We start from the raw sequence: 23,441 nt of genomic DNA on the forward strand, positions 1-23,441 counted from the left end.
AAATCTCAACAGAATTTCTGAAAGCTTTCCGCAGCGTCATACCATTCAGCATTCAGATCACTAGAAGCAGTCCTAAAGGGCAAACACCGACCTTATTGCTCAAATCCAGGTTCTGGCAGAAATTGAATTTCTATTGGGATTGTGTTTTTCTGGGCTCAAGTCTCAGGGTCCTGCAAGCACTTGGACATGTGGCCCTTTGATTCCTCTGTGGATTGCATTAGAAAGCCAAGAACATTCATAAGTGTTTTAAAACATGACATCATTGCTGTATATAAAAAAATTTTGGAATTTATAAAACCAGCAGACCTCTTCAATAGCAAACTTCATGGTTTTCAGAAGCCATTGGCTTCACCTTTCAGTCTGCTAGTGCATTCAACTTAATCCTCCTTTGTGTTCTGAACTTTATTTATGATGTAAAAGCATTCGGTCTGAACCCTGCAAGAGGGACTGGGGTGTTTTCTACATGTTATTGTTATTATAGCCCAGAACAAACAGGCAAGGCTGATACACTGAGCACCCTCTAAATTGTTGTATTTTCTGATAATGAAAGGGTTTTGAAATGTGGGAGATGTAAGGTGGCTATAGGTGAGGCACCCCCAACATTACTCTCTCTCAGATGAGAACATTGCAAATGTCAAGTGAGCATGATGGAGCATACATTAGTATTCTAATGAAAATGGTCCAAAATATTGAGCGATGAAAGACATGCTGAAGGAATGAGATATTTGGAACTACTTGAATCTGTGAATCATACTTCCATGAATATTTTCTTACTTACAGGGCTCTGACCTTCTCTGTGTTGGGTATTGTTGAAGAGAAAATAATCTGACCACAGACAGTAAGTGGAGAATCCCTCTACTTTGACTTGTACAGGACATGTTTGCAATTGAGAAAGGGTCAGTCCCAAGAATTTAGTGATTATAAGTCAGGCCCTCAAATCATCTGATGAATACTGGGTTATTATTTGCTAGTCACCATTTGGTAAGCCCAGATAGTATTTTCAGCCTTGCCTTTGCAGTTGTTTGCACTGAAAGCATAATTTAGTCTTTTTTTTTTCATTCTTAACTATGAATCTGATTTAATCACATTCCTCTAACAGCTGATGTTTGAAGAAACCACCAGAAATCACAAGACCCGGCAATTTCAAAATGCAACCCATAAAGCTAATTGCAATTCTTCATGTAAGTAGAACTAATTACGTGTATGTACTTGACCTTTAAACACCAGTTCTGTTTTCTGAGACTTTTATATTTTTAATTTCTTCACCTCTCTGTTTATTATTCTTAATCAAGTTGTGCCCTCAAGTGATTAAGAACTCAAATTAAGGTTTCATACTTTCTTTAAGTATGTGTTGGGGAGTAGAGGGTTAACACAAACACTTTTATGGCAATATTTTAAGAAATTAAACTACCGGTTTGATTAAAAAAATACTTCTTCAAAGTGGTAACAATACAAATGTTGCTGTATTATGCTAGTAGACGTGATCCAATGATGAGAATTTTCCTATAAATTTATAGATAATGTAATAGCAAGGTATCTTCTTGTGTAAATCAGAAATACATAATGAAGAGAACACTTGATTTTAAAATTGACTTTAAATAAGGTAACACCTAATCAGTAGCATAAGCAAGACTATAAAAAAAATCATATTTAACTTTCTGTTCTGGCAGCAGCCTTTGAAGGACCATTCCTGGTAGCCTTCCCTGGCATTCACTAAGTATTGGCAGACTTGGCAAACTGGCAGGAAAGAGGATGCAGAAATTATTTAATTCAGACATCTGAATCATTGTGGTTGGCTCTGCCAATCTTTACGTCCTACCCTTGGGTTCTCCTGCACCGTCCATCACTGCCATGCTGGGGATTGGGCTGGTGCATGCAGCTAATAAATACTGCATTTTCTCCTCTCATTTCATCTCACCTATCAAGACGGAAGTGTGAAATGCTGTATGTTGAATCTCATCCTGCCTCTTACCATCAACATAACCATGAAGCAGTGTCAAAGAGGGGGAGGCTTGGATGGATGGTTTTGGGCTGCTCTCCCTCCTGACCTGGTTCCTCTACTGGAAAGCTGACACCACTTGCTGTGGGCAAGTTGTAATATGGTTTGTTTAATAGAGTAAATCATGCTTTTATCACTGGAAATAAGATGTGGTGGAGACAGGTTGTCATGGTTACTTAGCCATTTCCCCAGAGTCATAACACCAGTGTCCCGGAGGGGACGTAATTCTATTTTATGCATATGCATGAGGCTAGCAGGTGCTTTGGCACTTTAGTTATATATTTTTTTATGCATATGCATGAGGCTAGCAGGTGCTTTGGCACTTTAGTTATATATTTTTTTAAATGGCTAACTGCAAAATTGTGACAGAAACACCGAGTAAAAAGGATAAGAAATGGACTTGGAAAGCAGGCAATAGGATTGTCAGAGAAAGAAAAAATAAATGTCCAGGTTTATGAAGGTCTCTGCCAGAATTTAAAATAAAAAAATGTGTTTCCTAATGATGTCAGAAAGCCAAGTTGATCCTGGAAATTACAACCTCCAGGTAGGAGGGTATGTGAAAGAAACTTCACAGAATTGAATTCTTATATGAAAATTTTCTATAGGAAAGTTAGTCAGCTAATGGACATGGCAAGAAGAGTGGCAGTGAGACAAGCAAGAATGAATAAAATATTAATAACTCTTAAATAATTAAAAAAGCCCCCCAAAACAACAGTAAAATATGTAACTACAAAAACTGTTGGAAAATTATTGGTATCATCAGATGACAACTTTCCAGCTTCATCAAGATGTTTTGTAAGCTACTGCACTTCATTTAGCTGCTGTCTCCTGATGTCAGTCATCACCTACTAGCTCCTGCTGTCCCAGGTGTTAATTACTGTTCCTCAGTTAAAAAGGACTATACATTTTTAGCCCAGTACAATAGAAAGTAAACCAGCTTTAATTCAAAATGAGTTATATGGATGAAGATTTTCTGAGTTATCTTCAGATATATCAGCTGCTGTGTAATGACTGTACATTCAAATATTGTACAAGTCTGTGCGTGATTTTAAAGGTAACTGAGATTTAGACATTGGTTAATGTGTCCAACAGTAAGATAAAATCACAAAACATGAAAATCTCTGAATACTGATACCTGTCATACAAAGATGGGTTCCATTCTTAAAGAACAAGCCTTTACAACTAGTTCACTTTATATGTGTCTCCTACCACTGAAACACAAAATTCACTTTACTACTGCTGATCATGTTAGGGATGTTTTGGACTTAATCAAAGGTTTCTTGACAGGAATAAACTTATTCACAGAAGGTGAATAAGCCATGAAGAATTTTTCTGAGTAATGTCCCAGATCTTTTCACTGTACTTCTGAAGGGGGGTTGAGAAACCATTATTTTATCAAAAAAGTCAAAAATTCAAATTTGTTTTTTTGTTTGGAGGCAATGAAAATGAGGCTGTTCATTATTTTTGTTAGTCACTTCAAATCAGATGAGACATTATTTTGTCTTGAGCACATTCACTTGGGTTTTGAGATGGTCTTTTTCTATATATCTATGGTTACGTAGATATATAGACACACGTGTGTCTCTATCTTCCTCTCCGCTGCTTCTCTCTCTCTTCCTCTCCTTCCCATTTATTTTTTACAAAATTTATATGTGTTCACAAAATTATTTTCTTTCTATCAGAAGAATGCATTCCAGTGAATGTTTTTCTTTCCAAATCTTTTAAATTGCTCTGGTTTTATGTTGTCCAGCATCTTGTTTAAGAGCTTCACGACAGGAGGTGCTTTCATGGGCATTTGGCTCAGCCTCAATGCCCTTTTGTAATGTAAGGTTGTTTTTAACTCAGGTTGCCTCACAGGACATGCAAACAGATTCATGAAAGGGGGAGGAAGAAGCAGGGTAGGAAGAAGTATGAGTTGCTTACCAAACCAATTGTTCCAAGAAAAATGTTTGTGTAACTGGAGGTTTTGATAGAGCAATGATAACGTGGCCTCTGAAACACCTTATTTCTGAAGAGAAGTTGACTAAATCCAGACCCCTCTTTCCCCAATAACTGCTATTCTAGAGTGAGCTCAGGAGGCACAGGAGCCACATTTATACACAAGGGGAGAAACATCCATAATCAACTGAAGTGAGGTGTGGACTGAAAATGTTAAGAAACATTGTTTTCCCTGTTCCAAATCTGCCTAAATGTTTATGTTCTGCTGGAAATGTTTCATGACAACCAAAGCATGTTTGGCTGATGCAGGTTCTGATAAAGGCTAAGGCTCTGTGTTCATTATCAGATTTGTTTTCCAAAAAATTCTCTTATGCAATCAAGCAATATTCATTTTATGAGTGTTAGAAGCATTTCCCTCTCCATTGTGAGCTTGAAGCCTGAGAAGTATCTTGGCTGTATTCTAGGAAATTCTAGCTAGCTAATGCTGTTATGGACACATACCATAAAATGTTTGTGTTCAATACAGCCAGAAGACAAAAGAAGAACACTTTGAGATATATTACAGTTTTTCAGATGGAGCAGAAACTTCTTAAAAGGCTTCACTATAGAGTATTCACGCATTTAGCCAATACCTTTGGTGAGATGTGTATTAACAAGTCCCTCATGGCAGTGCCAAATGTTAAACAGTTACATATTGCTCAGTTTTAGCAAAGATTTCTACAGAGAAATGTTCCAAAAAAGAGTCAGTTTCAGTTGCTAAGATAGCAGTTCACCAATGGAGTTAAGGCAAACCTGTTTAGCTGTGGCCATGTTTCCTTCTGGTTCCAGAGGTACCAGGTACTGATCTGTCCCCTCTCCAACCTGCCCAGCACTGTTGGCTGGAAGTTACTGTACTCTAGATTTTATCAGCAGAGATGCTCCTGCAACTTGTCCCTGACCTGCGTGGCTCCAAATGAGTCATGCTACCTAATGCCATTGAAACAGATCTTTGCTAGCATAGCTAGATATTAGTGAGTCAGGGAAGGCTCATACAGCCCTACTGAAAGATCTGAAGGGGCACTGTGCTCCAGCAGGGACAAGGACTGTGCAGCTGGGGTGCTGCAAGGACAGGAATCCACTGAGCTGGCAAAGACCTGGGGACAAGTAGCATGTCTGTCCATGTGATTCATCCTGAAGAATCATCCTGATTCAGTGGAGCACTAAAGTATGTATTTGCACATCCCTGAGATGAATGGATGGAAGCTGGGGAGAAACCCCAGCCCCACTCGAGCCCAGGGCGAAACTTCTGTTGATTTCAGCTAGCAAAATTTCATCCCTTTTGTGTAAGTATTTTGCTGAATGGGCCCTGGGACCTTCTAGGTGCTCAAAGCCAAGTACAAGAGAAAGCACTTTTGCCAAATCAAAGACTGTGTCCTTCTTACAAGACGTGCGGGCTTCTGTGACACTGCTGTACCCACTTCTGCTCCTACATGGGCCAAGTGGTCAATGTGCCAAATACAAAACTTAAAAGGAATGGAAATCAAAGCTGTCCTCTTGCATCTGCACCAGCAAATCCACCTTAGGGGCTTATAACACCCCAGTTACTAGTGTATTTAGGCACCTCATGTATATATCCTTATAAGTACTCCATGGGGTGAGGCAGTGCTGCTAATCCTGCGGTACTGGCAGCTCAGCAGGGACAAATGGCTGCACAGTGCCACACAAGTAATTCACTGTCAGGCCTCACTCTCCCACAGCTCTGGCTAATGCTCTTAAGCTCAAGACTATGTCCCTTCTCACCACATGTTTTACAAAAAGCCTATTGCCTTGTGTACATCGTAGTTATGCTGCATGAGAAGAAATCTGGCTACCACATTCAAACCTGGCCTAGAAACCTCTACTCTTGCAAAAAAATCATGACATGGAGCTTTTTATGGAACTATGAGAGAGACATATTAAATGGCGTGCTGGAATTGATTTCTATGATAGATTAAAAAGGAAAATGTTGCTTGAGAAGCATTGTTAGGAAGCCAAAACTTGACACTGATGAGAGACCAGGCTCCAGAAGGATTTGGGAGGGCTCATGTCCTCCCATCTCCCAGCTCCTGAGCCAAAGCAAACGATAGGTGTTGTCTATATTGTTGGAACAGGCTGTTACATTTGTGCAGCACCTAGCATCATGTGGTGCGGGTTCCTGCTCGAAACCCGTCAGGTGCTACCTCTCCGTAAATACAACTGTCCTTAACTTTAAATTCAATCCTGTAAAGTCTTTTAAAATCTGAGGTACAAGTGAAGAGTTTTGCAGGAGCTGAGTTGAAGCTAACGGGAGCACTTTTGGCTCTCCCATAGCTGAAAACTTGAAATAACATAAAAACCAGGGAAAAAGAAGTGTCAGAAAAAGATCTGAGGAAGCTGCTTCTTTTACTCTCTGTATTCTTTGTAACTCTATGGCCTCTTGCCCTACTTATGCCTACTCTGACAAGGGCTCAAGGATCTCTACTGAAAGAAATACTACAACCTCAACAGCAACTTCTCCATTTCATTACAGTCCTGGTTACAAGGGTTTCCTGAAGTCAATCTTGTTCTGTTATTCAATTCCTTCACCAATGGATGTGGCAGAGCATTCCTATGCCCTTTAACAACCTTTTATATACCTGAGGACTGGTATTAAATCCATCCTCAGCTTTTTCTTCTTCAGATTAAACAAGCATAGGTTTTAAAATCTTTCTTCCAAGTCACCCTTTGCTCACCTCTTTCCTTCTCTGTGCTTTTTTTCCTAAAAGTTACCTCCCCTGTCCCTACCCAAGACTGGACACAGCATTTTAGAAGAGGCTTATCTTGTAGCTCTAACGATTACTCCATAATCATAGAATCATAGAATCATAAGGGTTGGAAAGGACCTTAAGATCATCTAGTTCTAACCCCCCTGCCATGGGCAGGGAACCTTGCCCTAAACCACGTTGGTTTCAAGGCTCTGTCAACCTGGCCTTGAACACCGCCAGGGATGGAGCATCCACAACCTCCCTGGGCAACCCGTTCCAGTGCCTCACCACCCTCACTGTAAAGAACTTCTTCCTTATATCTGATCTAAATTTCCCCTGTTTAAGTTGACCCATTACCCCTAGTCTTACCACTACAGGTCCCTAACGAAGAGTCCCTCCCCAGCATCCTTGTAGACCCCCTTCAGATACTGTAAGTATGAAGTCTCCATGCAGCCTTTTCTTCTCCAGGCTGAACAGCCCCCAACTCTCTCAGCCCCTGTCCATCAGTTCCGTGGCTCATCATAGAAGGCCAACCAAATTGGTCAGGCAGATTTCCCCTTAGTGAAGCCATGCTGGCTGTCACCAACCACCTCGTTGTTTTTCCATGTGCCTTAGCATGTTTTCCAGGAGAAACTGTTCCAAGATTTTGCCAGGCACAGAGGTGAGACTGACTGGTTCTGTAGTTCCCCGGGTCTTCCACCTTCCCCTTCTTGAAAATGGGGGTTATATTGCCCTTCTTCCAGTCATCGGGAACTTCACCTGACTGCCAGGATTTCTCGAATATGATTGGCATAATGGAGAAACAGGGATTTTGGTTTAAAATTTGCAGGTAAGGTCTTACTTGCAACTTGCCATGTCATCTGCAGCTGTATAAGCATTTGCATTGTACTGAACCAGACCCAGAGCAGACCTTTACAGGATTTCATCATAAATGCTTTTGTTTGATCATAACCACAATCCAAAATATTCTCTATCATCTGCTCTATAATCTCTTATGACCATATGATGTAGGATAGTGTCAAAACCTTACTAAGTCAAGGTGCATGTTATCTAATTTCCATTTACCGACAAGGCTCATTACATAGTCAGAAAAGAAAGTAAGGTTCATTTGACATTGTATGATATATAAATATTGATTTCCCAGATGCTTTACTTCTTACAGAATTTTTTCTGAGTATTAAAGTTAATTTGATTTCTTCAATAACTTCTCCCTTTTGCTTAAATAAAAAGCAGAATATTGTGCTTTTCTAGCTATCTAGTTATTCATTCCCTCTTCACAAGTTCCCAGGAACAGTACTAATGAATCTGAGAGTGCTTCCTTCAGTCTTTAAGTATCCTATACAAAATTCATCAGACTCCAAGGGTTTAAAAACAAGTGAACCTAAATGAATACCCTTTACCTATCCTTTTCCGTTTCTAGGAAAAACTCATTTTTGTTTCTGATTTTAATCATGCCCGTCACATGCTCACAACTGACCTTTTAATTGGCGAGGATGCAGGAACCCCACTTCACACACAGGCCTTCTCTGCATCCTTTCTGAGGCTTTTCTGCCTTGTGATCATTCAGTCAACACTGCTCTTGGCTTACCTCTTAATCCTAATGCACCTGCAGAAGGATTTTTTTCTTACCCTTGGTGCCTCTGCCTAATGGTGTTCCAGTCTGTGTTCCAGCTTTTCTTGTTCTGTCCTTACATGCTCCTGGTAATCTTTCATACTTGGTCCATAGTATCTGAACACAGCTTCTTCCTTCTGTGCACTCCATGCACATGCTGGTCAGTCTGTCTCCTACAGTAGTGACTTTCCACTTCGAGCATTGTCAAAACCCCCTTGCTACCATTGAAAGCTTCTCTTGCTTGATCAGTTTTGTGGACAGTTGTGGTGGTCCTCCCATCATGTAAGTACCTGACTTCTTTTACTCTACAATTATTACTTATAAAATCTTGAGGCAGTTTTAGCCTTCTCTACATGCTAGGCTTTCAGCAAGTAAATGTATCCAGACTGAGGCAGCACCCGTCCTGGTTTCCCCCTGTCTGTTCTTCCTTTCATGTTATTATTCCAGTCATGTGAATTACCTCACCAAGACCCTGTTATGCCAATTAAGTCATAATTTTGATCTTGTATTAAGACTTCCAGCTCCGCCTGTTTATCCCAAATATTTCTTCCATTAGTATACGGACATCTAAAGTGTTCAGTGGATTGATTCACTACCCTCTGTGTCTCTCCTGCGACCCTATTTTGAATACCAAAACCTCCGAAATTTTAGGCACCGATCAGGCTGCTCGTGTTTATGCTCACTTCTTTTTTTCCCTAGTCAACCCCTCCCTCAGTCCTACTTTAAAGCCCTTCTAACTAGGTTAGCAGTTTGTTGGATCAACAGCATGAAGCTAGTGCAAAGAAAAACCTAAACACCCTTCAGTAGCATCTCAAGCTGTGGAAGGCAGCACCCCTTCCTCCCCCAACCTGATTTCCCTGAATAGCAGATCCAGACAGCACCAAATCTCCTCTCTTCCCAACTGAAGAGTGTTACCAACTTTCTTAGCTATTCTTTTATTATGGGGGAGAGATGGCTACAAATCTCTTAGCTAGGGTTGGGTGTGTGATTTTTTTCCTTAGCACTGGGTTTAAATATCACTTAGTCTCTGAATAACATACCTGTTCTTGATCTCCACAGGTATCCTCTGCCTCAGGAAGGAGCCAGCTCCTGTATCCCTACCTGCAGAGAAGCTGTTTCTTCTCCATTGACGGTGCTGCTTTCTGCTCTATCTAGCCAGCCTCTTTGTGCTTGGAGATGTCCTCACGCACTGTGTCCTCAGGGACTCTTGGCTCCCTTCCCTGCAGGTCACCACCAAAGACACCCAGGGGCACAGGCAGCTCTCCTGCTGTTTGTCTTCCCCACTGAAAGGGGGATAGAGGCCACATTCCTTACAAATCCAACCCAAAACAGGGGCTGAAGTATTGACATTCCCCACCTGAGATGCACCTCCGTGGTGCAGACCAAAATCAAAGCTTGTCTTCATGTGCAGATGCAGCCAGACTGATCTCACTGACCCCTTAAACCAAGAGGTAGGGAGCTGCTCTTCTCTGAGAATGGGACATATACTTCAGGATGTATCTTCTGTTTATGGCCATCAGTACAGCAGCCTGGGCACAAACCCATGATGACATAGCTTTGGCCTCCTTTAAATATCCTATACAAAACTCATCATACCCAGAGGAACTGGAAACACTGGAGAGGGGAGCCTTACAGCTTCCACATCGCAGCTAGCTCGTCAACCTGAGCTCCTTGGAGTCCAGGCAATGCGAGTGCATGTCCCACTGCTTCTCTTCATGCAGGCATGATGTGAAAAATACACTTCAGCCTTATTTTCATAAATGTACAAGATGACAATGCCACCACTGCAGTCAGTCTTGTGATATTTTTTCCTCCATCTATGTTCCAATGAAAGAACATTGTGTTTAGCTTGTGAAATGTAAATATCTCAAATCATAGGAAAATGTACAATAGTTGCATTTTGTTATAAACAATCAGTACCCACTAGGAAAATGCTAGAAGAATGAAACCCTCTTCCTGTTGATTGTGCATGCTATGCTTTCAGGCAAAATGGCATTTCCCTCCAAGACCTGATGCTCCATTCTTTCCCAGCATTTGCTATTGACATAACTTCCTAAGTTATTGTTATTCCTCTTATTGATTATTATTGCCAATACATGGAAGGCTCACACCAGCATCCAGCTCCTTCAAAGGCAAAATGGATATCCTCACAAAAAATCATGGAGGTAGAGGAAGGTGTGAAAGACCAGAATTAATAAATGGGGGTGCCAACTGTACAAGAACTATTGTAGTCTATGCACCTGTTTGTCTGAATGTGTTATTCTATGCAGAATGAGGAAATTCTAACATTGAAGTTACTGCAGGAACTGAGTTGTGCAGATCAAAGTGATAATTACCATGTTCTAGAAATCCTTATTTTTGATGATGAGGTTTTTTAAGCCTATAACAACACATAGCTCCAATTGCAAAAGCTTAAAATTGCCTCTTCAGTAGAAGCAGAGCTTTGATTTCATCTAATTTGACCCTTCCACCGCACTTGTAAGTGCACTCCAGCATGGCTAGAGATAAAAACTTTGAAATTTAAATGTGCAACTTGCAGCCAGGGTTGGATTTGCGAGCTAGGACACAGAGTACCTTTTGATGAGCAGCAGTTTTCATTACAGCTGTCAGAAAATACCTCCCCATTAGGAAGTGATGAGTACATTTAATTCAAGTCCAACCCTTCCAACACCATCACTTACAGACACTCTTCTGGTCTGTGAGTGAGGTTCTAATAATACACTGAGCCGTGTGGGACACACCAGGGTGATTAATGCTTGGATGTGAACATACAGTGCACAGAGTATATATTTCCCCCTTAAATGAATATATCTGGTTTTCATTGATATTGAGGTAGATTTGCTCTGTACTTGCTCACATGAGGAAGCCTAGAACTGTGGGATGTATCATTCAGTAATAGCTCCTGATAACAGTAACACTTGGAACGCGACAAAGTAAAAAATGTGAATTCATATTCACTTTTAATAAACTGGGGTAATTAGTCAGTTGAAATGCAATAGAAAGTGACAGCCTGTGACACATAAAAGACTGCAGACTGACAAAGACAGAGCTATTCTTCATTGCGCTAACATCCGTTTCTTCATCAACATTGAATTTTTTCAGTCTCTTGGCATTTCAATTACATTATAAAATGAAGGGCTAAAATCCTGGCTCTGCATTTTTTCCTCTCCTCTTTGAGACTAAAGAAAAGAGATGAGAAAAACCATCTCTGCTGTTTCTGTACCCCCTGAAATGATGTCAGTGGGCCATGGTGTCCAGAGTACCTGTGAAGTGTGCAGGAGAAGGTGTTCAGCCTTGGCATCATCAAGGTGCTCCCAGGTCTGTGAAATCCCGCCAAAGGGAACCCCCTGGAAGACAAAGAGAATGAGGCAAAATACGTAAAAAAGCAGCAAAAACATTTACGGGTAAACCAAATTTAACCATGAAACTCCAGAGTCACCAAACGCTCCTTTACTCTTTGCTGGCATCATAGGTATTTCCCTCTGCATCCCCAGCGCTCAACACCTAATGGGTGTCTGATGGGGTGGTCAGGTAACTGATTTCTGACAGTGTCACATTTCCACCTCACCTGCTCCCCCTTTCCCCTGTGCTCCCATCCCTTGTTGAGCTGCACTACAGGGTGCAGAGACTCAAGTGCAGGGAGTGGCAGCATGGCTGGCAGGGCAGTGCCCTCACCCACATAGGATGCAGCCCCATGGTACTCCAAGCAGAGCAGGTATGGTGATGGTACCAGGGTCAGCCACAGCATGGGTCACCAGGGTGTAAATACAGCTCCCAGACCAAGATGGGGGGCCCAGCAGGGCTTCTCCCCACTCATCTCTCATGGCACACCCAGCGCCTGGATACCCCTTAGCTTCTGTTGGCTCTGGTGCATGCTGGACACCTCGGTGAAGTCATGTAACTTGCTGTGTCAGCATAAAACTAATTCCTCTCCCTAAAAAGGATAGCTTTCTGCTCAGTTAGCAAAATGGAAGTAACCTGTGAGAGACCCGACCATTTCCAGAGCTGGTAGAAGCAGAAGAGAAGGATTGTGGCAACAGGACCAAGAGACGAAGGAGGAAAATAGAAGGAGGAAGGTAGAGCTTTCCTTTCCACTCTCTTTTAGGGAGCAGCAGCGAGTCAGGTGGTTTTGCCTAAGAAATTCCTGATACTTAGTTTCCCCTTTTTCATGATGATTTTTTATAAGGTCCTCATTTGAAGACATAAATGGTGTTACCATCATTTCATCATTTGATACGGTTAAGCCTACATATAGCAAAGCAGTACCTTTTATTTAGATCACCTGAGACAACAGTAAAAGCCAGACCAGCTTTTAGGCACGTGAGTCCTTCCTCAGGACTGAAGTAGCCTCACTCACCACCTTGGAGCAACCTGGTGACCAGAGCACTGCTACTCTTCCCACCATTCAGGTCCTCTGAAAATCTTACCATAAACCTTCAGCAGATAGAAAGAAGTGAGAAGGAAGTATTTTTACATGAAGAACAAATTACATTTAAATTCTTTTTTTTAATGACATCAGGACATTTTGCTGTGAAAAGCCTTAGCTTGTTGACTGGTGAAACATCAATGACTTACCTCCCAGGCATGCTATTTTGTTAATTTTTATGTATAGTTTTGAAAGCCTCAGATGGAAGGCACCAAGGCTGAGCTGTATTATTTTCTCAGAAGCCTCATGGTCTTATTTAGTTCATATGTCAAAGCAGCTTTTAATTTCTCAGCTGTGGGACTCAAGTCTTAAAATACACCAGAAGCCAGAAACTCTCCTTTAAGTACCTGAATGAAAGGGTCAGGTTTTCAACTGTTTCTAGACTCCTGCAGTTCCTATTGTTTTAATAGAGATGTGCTGTTCAGGAAACTTAGCTTCCAGCTGTAGGCATGAACTTCTGCTGTTGTGACCTAATGCTTCACAGCTCAATCACTACTTCTATCACTGCAGCGAAAAATGGATCTGGAGGGGACATGTAGTCTAACTAGCATCCACAGAAAAATGGTGATGACCTGAACTACCTTCCACTGCCTACCTTTGAGTCTTATTTTTCAGTGAAAAAGAAGTAATCTTTGCAGAAGTGAAATAAGGAACCATATATTTTGAATAGATCTTACAAATCTCAGAGAGAGGGTAAAAGGCGAAACTGTGTTAGCAACACTGTTGAAATTACTCTTTTGTGAACCATTTTGTTGAAAAACACAGCTCTGAGGTGTGCCTTTGAGTCCGTTCATCAGTCTCTTAGGTGTTCTGCAGAAAGTGCAAGCTGGGCACTGTGATAGGTTGCTGAAGGCACCTCTTTTTCATTCTCTAACTGGACTTCCTGTGTCTGACATCTCTCTTCTATCAACAGTAAAATGGTTTTTTGGTAACTGGGTAAACCAAAATTCTGAATTTTAAGCAGCCAGGGATATGAGCTTGAACCTGTGCTTATAAACTTGAAATTCATTGCTTATAAATGTTTGAGCAAAATTGAGGCTGTATGAATTAGTCTTCCAAAAGAGGCATGAAGAGATTTGATCTGAAGCGCAGGCAAGTTCCTCGAGTGGTGTAAGTATTGACTTGGGTGTTGGCACTGGTGAAACTAAACCATTTTACACCAGCTGAGGGCTCTGTGTATGTTTTTTTAAATTCAGGGAACTTTTCACAGATAGAGTTTTGTTCTTGCCCTGTTTAGCCAGCAATATTCATGATGAGAAAGAGCGTGTTTCTCTGCCAGGTCACTGCAGAAGTGAGATAAATGCGCAGATGATGAAGAAGTCTTAATCATAGTTTACTTTTAACCCTTAGATTTTGTTCATTACCTCTCGAGTTACTCGTTCTAGCAAATCACCTTGGCTCTGGCAGAAAAAGCAAGAGAAAAAAACTGGAACCTGTTTTCACCTTAAGCAGCCAAGTGGTTAAAGGACTGGCATGTAAACAGCACCACTACACCTATGCTGTATTATGAAGTCCAGTGGGATTCTGCTTTAATCTTGAGAGGGAGTGTGAGGGGTTTGTTTTTCACAGGGGCTTTAGCCTACAGTTAAGTGCAAACACCTGCTGAAGTACTGGTAATTAGTAGGTAATTAGTAGCTAATGTTCTTAGAATTTAAAAAGAAAAGCTTACATAAGTAATTACTTACTATTTCTTATAATGTGCTGCTTTTCCTGAGATTTCATATCCCCAGAACATTTGCCAAGTTCCTAGGTTCCTCAACATACTAAATTGTTTATTAATTACACACGTATATTGCTTGTAGAAAAAAATAAAATACATTAAACCGCTGGAAACAGGAGTGAGTTATCTTTTAAATTACAGCACAAGACTCACTGAAAATGACAGAATTTGCAGAGGGTAACAGCTTTAGGAGGAGCATTAATTTGGGGCTGGGGGAGGAGGATGGTGGTGGCTGGAGCAATGAAAGCAACAGCTGGGTAGCCCAGAATGCTTTCCTTTTTCTTGGATGGGGGATACAGAGGCACAGAGTGAGAACCAGGCTTTGTGGTGGGTGTTTTGCTCAGGCTAGTAAATGTTTAGTGCAGCTGTGGACCCCCAATTGGATTCATGCTTTCCCAGTTCTATTCACACATTTCAGGTGTGCTAAGAGTTGGGGGCTGCTTTGGCTCTGCAGCAAAGCGGTTTGAGTACTATTTCACCTCTTGCAGGAGGATCTTTTTTGGATCAATGGAAGAGCTAAAACATCTGCCTCGTCAAACTCTTTCTGCAGCCAGCACTCACCATTTTCATATATGAGAAGTATTATGGCAAAGCCATGCTTTTCTACATGCTTTAGACCAGAGCTAACAGATGATGCAGCTATTGAGGCTGCGATTGCACTTACCAGCTGCCAGCCTTGCTGTTGCAGCATGTAGGACATGCTTTATACAGAGGCAGAAAAGCAGAATGCCTGCTGAGGTCCATTCGTGACTGAATGCTTCTCACCATGTGTCCTCCCGTAGGACCCGGGCCGCAGCTCAGCATAAGCCTCTTCCTACAGGGCAGTAGGGGACACACACCCCCTCTCCTCTCTGATGATGACTCTCCTGTGAGGTACAGTGCATACAAAAGCAGGTTTAATGTCAGCAAGGACCATATAAGGGTGAATCATAGTTCTACAGAGTAGTCCTTGCAGGGAAGACGTTGAATTTTGCCCTCTGAGCTCCTGCACGGGAGGGTGGAACAAAAAAGCTTTAGGAGATCTGCCATCTTCCCTGAACCTATGCTGTGCAGCAGGGCCCTGGGGACAACTCAGCTATGTCTGGATTTTCTCATGTAGGACAGGGGGTTTTGGAAGACCTGAGATGGGAAAACCTCCCCACTTTTCAAGGAAGCTCAGCAACTTGAAGGAGCAGCCTTCCAGACCATGGTCATGGCAATGGTGGGGAATGCCTCTGGAGAAATCTCAGCTCCTAACTTCCTTTATCTTGTCTTACCCCATTTTAACTAGGATTCTGTAAACTAAGAACTTCTGGGGAGCCTGGCCAGGGCTGTGATGCTTTAACAGAAAGGTAATTCAATTGAAGGTGGATCCGCTCTGTAAGGATAAGCCATGAAGAAGTGCTTTTTTTATAGTTATTATTCAGAGTTTTGTTTTTAGCTTGGCACTGAATAAGAAAAAACAAACAAACATTCACAAATTGGACTAATTGAGATTAAAGCTGCTGGTAGGCACCAACTTAGCATACAGCTTGGGCTTCCTCAGGGTTTTAGGTCCTCTAGCATTCTTATTATTTCTTTCCAATCAATTAAGCTGAATGCAAATGGCAAAAACTAAAATTAAGAAAAAAATAAAACAAAGGGAAAAATCACTTCCAGAAAAAAACCCCAAAACACCCCAAGGGTGGGGGAGAGTTGGCTGTTTCAGCCATAAGTAGCTCTGGAGAAAAACACCCACATTTTCATGCAGAGTTTTAATACAAGCTGATTAATCTCTTTGAGGTATACACCTTGGAAGGCTCCAAGCCCAGCTGTATCTTAATAGCAACTAATATCAACTCCTCTCACACAGAGCCAGCAACTCTCTGAGGAGGTGCTTAAGTGCTAGGGCAGCATTTGTTTCCTGAGCTGTGGGTCTGCTCTCTCCTGAAGACAAACCAGGCACTCCTTTGTCATTCAACTTTGCTTTAGATGCATACAACATTTACCACGACTCAGGTTTTCCTGAACTGCAAATGGCATTGCCTGTTAGGACAAAGAAAAACTCTGAATGAAGGCATCCTAGGTGATGAAGAGATTTGTCCTTGCAAAGTCCTTATGAAAGAGTGGCTTTGTGTCTCTCGCAGCATTTCTTTCAGTGAAAAAGTGCTAGCTTCATTTTTTAATTAAAAATAGTGCATGCTTCATACTTACGTGGTAATGATTTGTAAAAGTATTTATGTTTCCTAAATAAGCAGTAATTAAAAAAATTAAACAGCAAATCTGCAGCCCTTTAGGAGCTATTTCCTGCCACTGTGCTATGCACCAGGGATGCGTGAGGCTTCCTAATCATTGCTGGGGACCAAAAAGCAGATTATTTGTGCTTCAAAGGCATCGGTCTGTACATCCAAATTACAAAGTACTATCCCTATTAGTGGTGTAGGACTGAGAATGGAGTTGTTGTGATTCACTCTAAAAGGAAAATGTACCCATCAGCCTGTCTATTTTAATTCTTCATTCTCATAGCACGTTTTGCTCAGAAGGAGAAGCTAAGTTACTGTGGAGGGAGGTATGGTAAGAATATTGACACAGGAGGATAGTCTCATATTCTTCGAATTGCAATAGAAAACTGCTTTAAAGAGCACAGAAATACCACCCAGCAGTTTGAGAAAGGAAGAGTAATTAATTAAAATAATTTTGAACACAAATTGGCATTAAAGTACAGACACAATTTGGCCAGGACATCGCATGAATGTACCTTGCCAAAGGGTTTATGGCATTAAATTATCTAATCTAGCCATGCTTTCAGACCCGAACAAAAGACCCATTCTATAACTCAGTCACCTCTGTGGGCCCACTCCATGTACCCTGGGGTTCCTAATGCAGTCTTATTTAGCTTTTTCATAAAGACCAACCTTGAATAGATGTGGTATTTTTACTCTTTCTCCAGCATGCTACTTGAGACATGTCTCACCACAAAGACCCAATTCAGTTACCTAATCAGAAATTTCAAATGCTGTTTAAGATGTCCGAGACATCCACCAAGGCCAGCAGATGTAACACATCACCAAGGAAAGGCTCATGGCTTTCTGGACCAGGAACTACTTCTTGTCCCATATGTCTAATGGAAATACCAGACTGATGGTGTAGTGATATGAGCTGGTGTTGTGATGTAGTGACAACACGTGTGAATTTCACTGTGGTAGCCAGTTTCATTATTATCAAGCAACATATTCTTACTACACTCAGAATATTGTTTGTTTTGATTCTCTATGAAAATTTAGAACCAGAAGGAAAACAGTTTTTCTGAGGCTACTACATCTTCCTGGAGAGTTACTAGAGAGATGAGCTGGATAATGGCATTTTCAGTTTGATTCCTGAAAACTGGTTTGATTTCAGATCAGTCATTTTACTTTTGATGTAAACTGATGGCAGATAACAGAGCAAAAATACACATGTTCTTCTTTGTCTGAGTCTCAACTGATGCATCATTTATCCAGCTGATGTATCAATTCGCACATGAAAAGCTGTGTGCAAATAACACAGGACAACGTTTATGCATTGTAGGCTAATTTTGCTCTCAGTTATATCCATTCCACTTCAATCCATTCATTGGGGTTGACAGGTGTAAATGAGAGCAGATGATTTTTTCTTTGTGACCTTATACAGAAATGAATGAGATCCTTCAGGACTTGGTTGCCTGTACATTTATAACAATAAAGCAATCAAAGTGATCATATAATGGCTTCTTTTTCATTGCTCATTTTATTGGTAACTGGTTGATGATCCATCCTGGTCAGGCTTGCCCTAGGTGGTGGGTAAAAGCTGCAAACATATGATGGGTCTTCAGTGTTGTTTGATATACGAGTGTTATGTTCTTAGAGAACAGAGATAGATTTTGGGTTTATAGCAAGCATGTGCCTGTATCTGAAATCACAAAAGGTAAGTACAGTACATTAGCATCCCACACCAGTCTCAGCAGCAAGAATCTGAATTCGAGTGGGCTGAACCCTTCATTTCCCCTGTGTCCAGGCTAAGGCAGATGAGTGAATCCACGTGGGGGAAGGCAGCAGTCTCAGGCTGCACTTGGGAATCTTCCTCCAGGGCTCTTGAAAAGGTTTTCTGAAGCTTACAGTAAACCTACACAAAACCAAGTGGACAATATAAAGCCAAGAACAGGGCCAAAGGAGGGGCAAATGTTGTATTCATCTTAAGTTAATTCTTGCCTAGTATTTAGTGAAGCTTTTTGCTTGGTTTGAACGTGTTATTCAGAAGCATCTCTTGATAAAGACTTCTGTTTATAAAAACTTATGGCTGCAGGCACATATTCACCACTACCAGAAATTTTAACATGTTTACATAAATAAAAAAAGCTCATGGGTTGTGGTCTTTCAAGAGCTGGATTAGATGAGAAAATGGATAGCACATTAAGAAAACCCACATAATACTACCAAGTACTATGAACTCAGAGAGATCTTCTTTTGCTGAGTTCATGATCTGTCTGTTGTTCTGGAGAACTACAGCTACTGGTTCTCTGTGGGTCATTTAACACAGCATCTTTGGTTCTTTGCAGGACATCTGTCATTATAAGAATCTGAGAACGACAGTGGATGCCTAATGACAGCTATTGTGTACAGCCAAGAAGGGAGCAAAAATATTTCTATTAGTCAAGCAAATCAGTTGTTTGTCTTGAAAAGACATCTCTGGACCAGGAGCAATCACCTGACTAAACCTAGCAATTACCTACTGACTAGAAGGGGTAAACCTCTGAGTGAGTCAGACAGTAGAAGAAACAATGTTTTATGTTCCAAAGTTCTGTGTTCCAAAAGTTATAAAGTTCATAGCTACCAAAATGACTCACAGGTCTTGCTAATAACAAAAATCTGGATTTCTTGCAGTCAAGGAGTTCCTCTCCTACCTAAGTAGTGCCTTTACATCATCTTTATGCTTATATGCATAACTTCATGACTTATTATGGTTTTATGTATGTATTTCAGGACAGTGAGTCGATGTCACTGAACCTCCCAGTGAGGGAGTAATAGGAAAGGAAACACAAATTACTATACCACTTGAGCAAGACTCTGTGTGTCAAAAACTGGGTAAAAACTTCAACTGTGGTCTTTGGCATACATTATGCAGTGTTCTACATCTGGAGGTGGTACCTGTATACAGGCCACGCTGATGTCATGGTTGCAATGTCTAAAAACTCTGAACGCCACCAAAGATTTCCAACAGAGAATGTGTGAACCTTATAGAGACAGCAGCAGCATGTTAGTTTGGTTTTTTTTTAAGTATCTCCTGTTAATTAAGGGCATGTCTTGAACGCAGGCTTGGTTTTATCACTTAGAAAAGTGAAAAGCTGTAACAAGGATGTGACCCTTGTTTGAAGCCAGCTCAGCAAGCCTTTCAGGCTCAAAGAGCTAGCGTAGTGAGAAAGGGAGGCATGAAGAGCTGAAATGACTTAATTGCAGTCACAGAACAGATCAATTCTGAACACTTGTTTCTTAAACCCAAGCAATGCTGCTTCGCTGTCCTTCCCCCTTGACAGAAATAGTCCAGATGGAGGTTTTGACTTCAGCAATGATTACCACAACATGTTCTGAATGGGATGTTAGTGCCCTACACACTAGCTGTAAAATAACATGGATCCTAGCCCGCACCGAGATTTCCCTGTCAGTGTAGTATGCTGACTTCTTTGGTGCTCATTAGATGCCTGTAAATGCCTGTCAGAATTTATATCCTGCTTTTATTTATTTATTTATTTAATCTCACTTTCACAGGTCTTGTCTCTTTAACCACGTAATTTAATTATTAAGCATGAAAATATTTCCCTCTTTATTCTGATTGTTCTGTAGCTGATGATGGTGTAAGATGCCATGATGGAGTGCACTCAAGGACCTCTTAGATGAGCCTATATATTTGCATTGCTAATTTCCTGCCTTGAGAGGGAAGGCAATGGTTGACTTTGTTTCTTGTTTGATTCATAGATCTGTCTTGTTTTATTGAGGATTGATTTGTGTGTAGGCAGGGGAGGGGGCTGGGTATATGGTTTGAAGTGCTAGCACTTGTGCACAAGTGAAGTACTGCTTGTTTGCAAGCAGATATTGAAAAATGGGAAAACAATTGCATTACAAAAGAATTGTTAAGGTGTCTATGAGGAAGCTCTGTGTGTAAAGACCTGCACAAAGAGATGCTTTTGGTCTGTGAGGACTAGAAAAGGGAGATCATCCAAGGACAACTTAGAATAGACAGTTTGAAGCAAATGAAAATCACTGATAACAGAAAAATAAATACTTTGTATGGGCTTAGTGTTAGCATCAGACTCTTATGATGCTGGTAAGATGCATAAAAGCCATAAATCAATGGAATGCTGAAAAGAATAATGTTTCGTTAACAAATGGTATAAGACTTGGAGGCTTATCCCAGACCAAGTACAAAGTAGAAAGCTTCACAAAAAATAATTGAGGTCCCTGCAAAATATTTCAATTTTTTATTGATTGAAGGCAATTATCCCTTAATTGCATATTTAAATGAGGTATTAGGAGGTTTAACTAAGCAATGCCTCTTAATTGCTGCTGCACACTAGGTGTCACAGATTGTGTTTATTTCATATGTTAATTAAAGAGAATGGGTATTTTATTTTATTGACTAGCAGGCTCTTCAGGCTGTACTGCTTAGGACCAAGGATGTCTCAGGTGTCCACAGGACCCTGGGTATTAATGTAATTATTAGAAAGTTTTCAGTTTTAAATGAAGAGATATATCTCAATTTCGTGGATATTTTCAGCCACTTAGACCATATATAAGTAGGGTGAGGGAGAACCTGAACCCAGGTAACAGTAACTTGAACGATGCAAAAAGGCTTAAGTGCAGGCACAACACCACCAAAGGTATGCATGTGAAGAACACAGGTCTTTTCTGTCAGTGCTGAACACACAGCTCTGAGACTGAAACAGGATCTGATGGGGCCTAATTTGAAATACCAGGCATGATTTCCAGGCTATGTCATTATTCTCTAAGGGTTTGTTGCACAGACATGTGGGGTTCATACCTTGGAGTTAGCAGCCCCACCACTGCAAGGTCAGGGGGAAGTGTCTGGATCCCATATGGTTGTTTTGAGCTGGTTTATTTGGAGATTGCTTTACATAAATGGTGGGGTTTTCTGTAAAAAAATCTTCTTGTCTGACTAACTGTGTAGCTGCTGAAAGAGTGACATACAGGTAGAGCCAAACATTAAGGTGGGGTAGAGTTCTCCGCTGGTGTGTGGTACAGGTCTGCACAGTTTAGGATCACACACTGAAGTCTCTGATAGTATCCAGTTTTCCTATAACAAAATAATCAGCTGGAAAGCATTGAAAAGGCTAGAGACAAGGTATCGTGTCTAATCACAGGAGTACTATGTTGTATCTATATGGAGGGGGCAGATGGATGGATACTGCAAACTGGTCAGATATGAACCTTCTCCGGGACAGGAACCATACAGCCGTGTTAGTGAGGTTTGTGCCTGAGCTAATAAGGCCCACTGGGAGGCAGAGTGTGTTAATTCAGGAATAATATAAGACTCACGCCGTCAAACAGCTTCTGGATCAGAGCAAATGTAGCTCAGAGCATGGGCAAAGGGGACACGTCTGTGGGCAGCTCACCAGCATGGTGGGGCTGGTGAGAAACTGAAGGTGGTTTCAGGGCGTATCAGGCATGTGCCTGCTTGGGGCATGGAGAAGGTCTCAGAGATATGCATAAGGAAAAGCAATCTGGAGTTGGAACCAGAGGAGAAAAGATCTGCCAGAATGACCAGGGGGGCAGCCTAATCCATTATGGGAAACTCAGGAACGTAGCGTATTTTGTCTAGAGAAACAAAAGCAGATGGCAGAAGCCTGAGCAATCTCCAGGCATGGGCCTAGGGCGAGGAGGCAATAACTGACTTACAGCAGGAGCGATGGCCCCAGCCACATGCCAGCTCTTGGGGCTGCTGTGAAGACAGGGAGCAAGCAGGAGGAGGAAGATGAAGGGGATGAAGAAACAAGATCTCCCAGCTGGCTTTGGGGGAAGGGGTCTTGAAGGAGGAAGAGAGAACTTCATCAGGGACTGTAGTGATAGGACAAGGGGTATTGGGTTCAAACTTAACTGGGGGAAGTTCAGGTTAGATATAAGGGAGACATTCTTTACTGTGAGGGTGGTGAGGCACTGGAACAGGTTGCCCAGAGAAGTGGTAAATGCTCCATCTCTGGCAGTGTTTAAGCCTTGGGTGACACGGTCTAGGGTGATGTGTCCCTGCAGAAACAGCAAAGCAGTGAGGTTCAGAAATGGTCTTCCAGTTAGGGCAGTGGAAGAAAAAAAAGTGTTCTAAAGATGGCACTGAACTGGTTTATTTGTTGAATAACTGGTTAGTGTTTCTGAGCTGGTCTCTGGTGCCAGGGAATAGCTCTTCCAACTCTACGTTCAAATGTAATATTCCACAAATTGTGTTTCTGGTGTGTTTTTCTACCTTTTTCTGAACATATACATGGGATTTTCAAAGAAGCACCAAAATTCCATGGCTGTTCTTTGAGCACAGGGCGTCTGGCTTTCTTTTGTGTTTTGGAAAAACCAACCAGAGCCAGTAATGATGGGATGATCATGGACATCATTTCTGCCTTCAGTCAGAATATAAAAATGCAGTGCCAGAGTAAGAACCATCAGCTTGAAGTATTGACTGGACTGTTAGATTTAACAGTGAATTTGCTCTCTTTTAAATGTGTTAAATCCGACCATAGATTAAATTTAAACTACTTTGCTACAGCGTAATCCACCGGGGACACCCTGACTTTCCATTGACTTTAATGGAGCCTCTACTGAACAATTAGAGCAAAGCACAAAATATGCAGTGTGGCTGTAGAGACGAAATGGTTAACATCCTTTTTCTTTTGTGGGTAATTTCCCCTTTTAGTTCTTACTGTGTCATTATAATTAGCAAAGCCCAAGGGTTCAAATCTGAGCTAACAAAGGGCAGCAGCATGATAGTTTGTGTGTTGTTACTGCTGCTTATTACATCTATCATTATCATCTCAC

At 41.4% G+C, this 23,441-nt stretch overlaps 1 long non-coding RNA gene across 1 annotated transcript in view; it reads left to right on the forward strand.

The window, feature by feature from the left end:
* LOC115605507 overlaps positions 1-18,131 on the forward strand; it is an 81,190-nt gene extending 63,059 nt beyond the window's left edge. Inside the window, exons 2-3 of the long non-coding RNA XR_003990619.1 lie at positions 1,100-1,181; positions 9,350-18,131. This is a non-coding gene — a long non-coding RNA (uncharacterized LOC115605507). The remainder of the gene's footprint in view (positions 1-1,099; positions 1,182-9,349) is intronic.
* The last annotated feature ends 5,310 nt before the right edge of the window (positions 18,132-23,441 follow it).

This window comes from Strigops habroptila, chromosome 1 (assembly GCF_004027225.2).
Source record: "Strigops habroptila isolate Jane chromosome 1, bStrHab1.2.pri, whole genome shotgun sequence".
Taxonomy (NCBI): Eukaryota; Metazoa; Chordata; class Aves; order Psittaciformes; family Psittacidae; genus Strigops; species Strigops habroptila.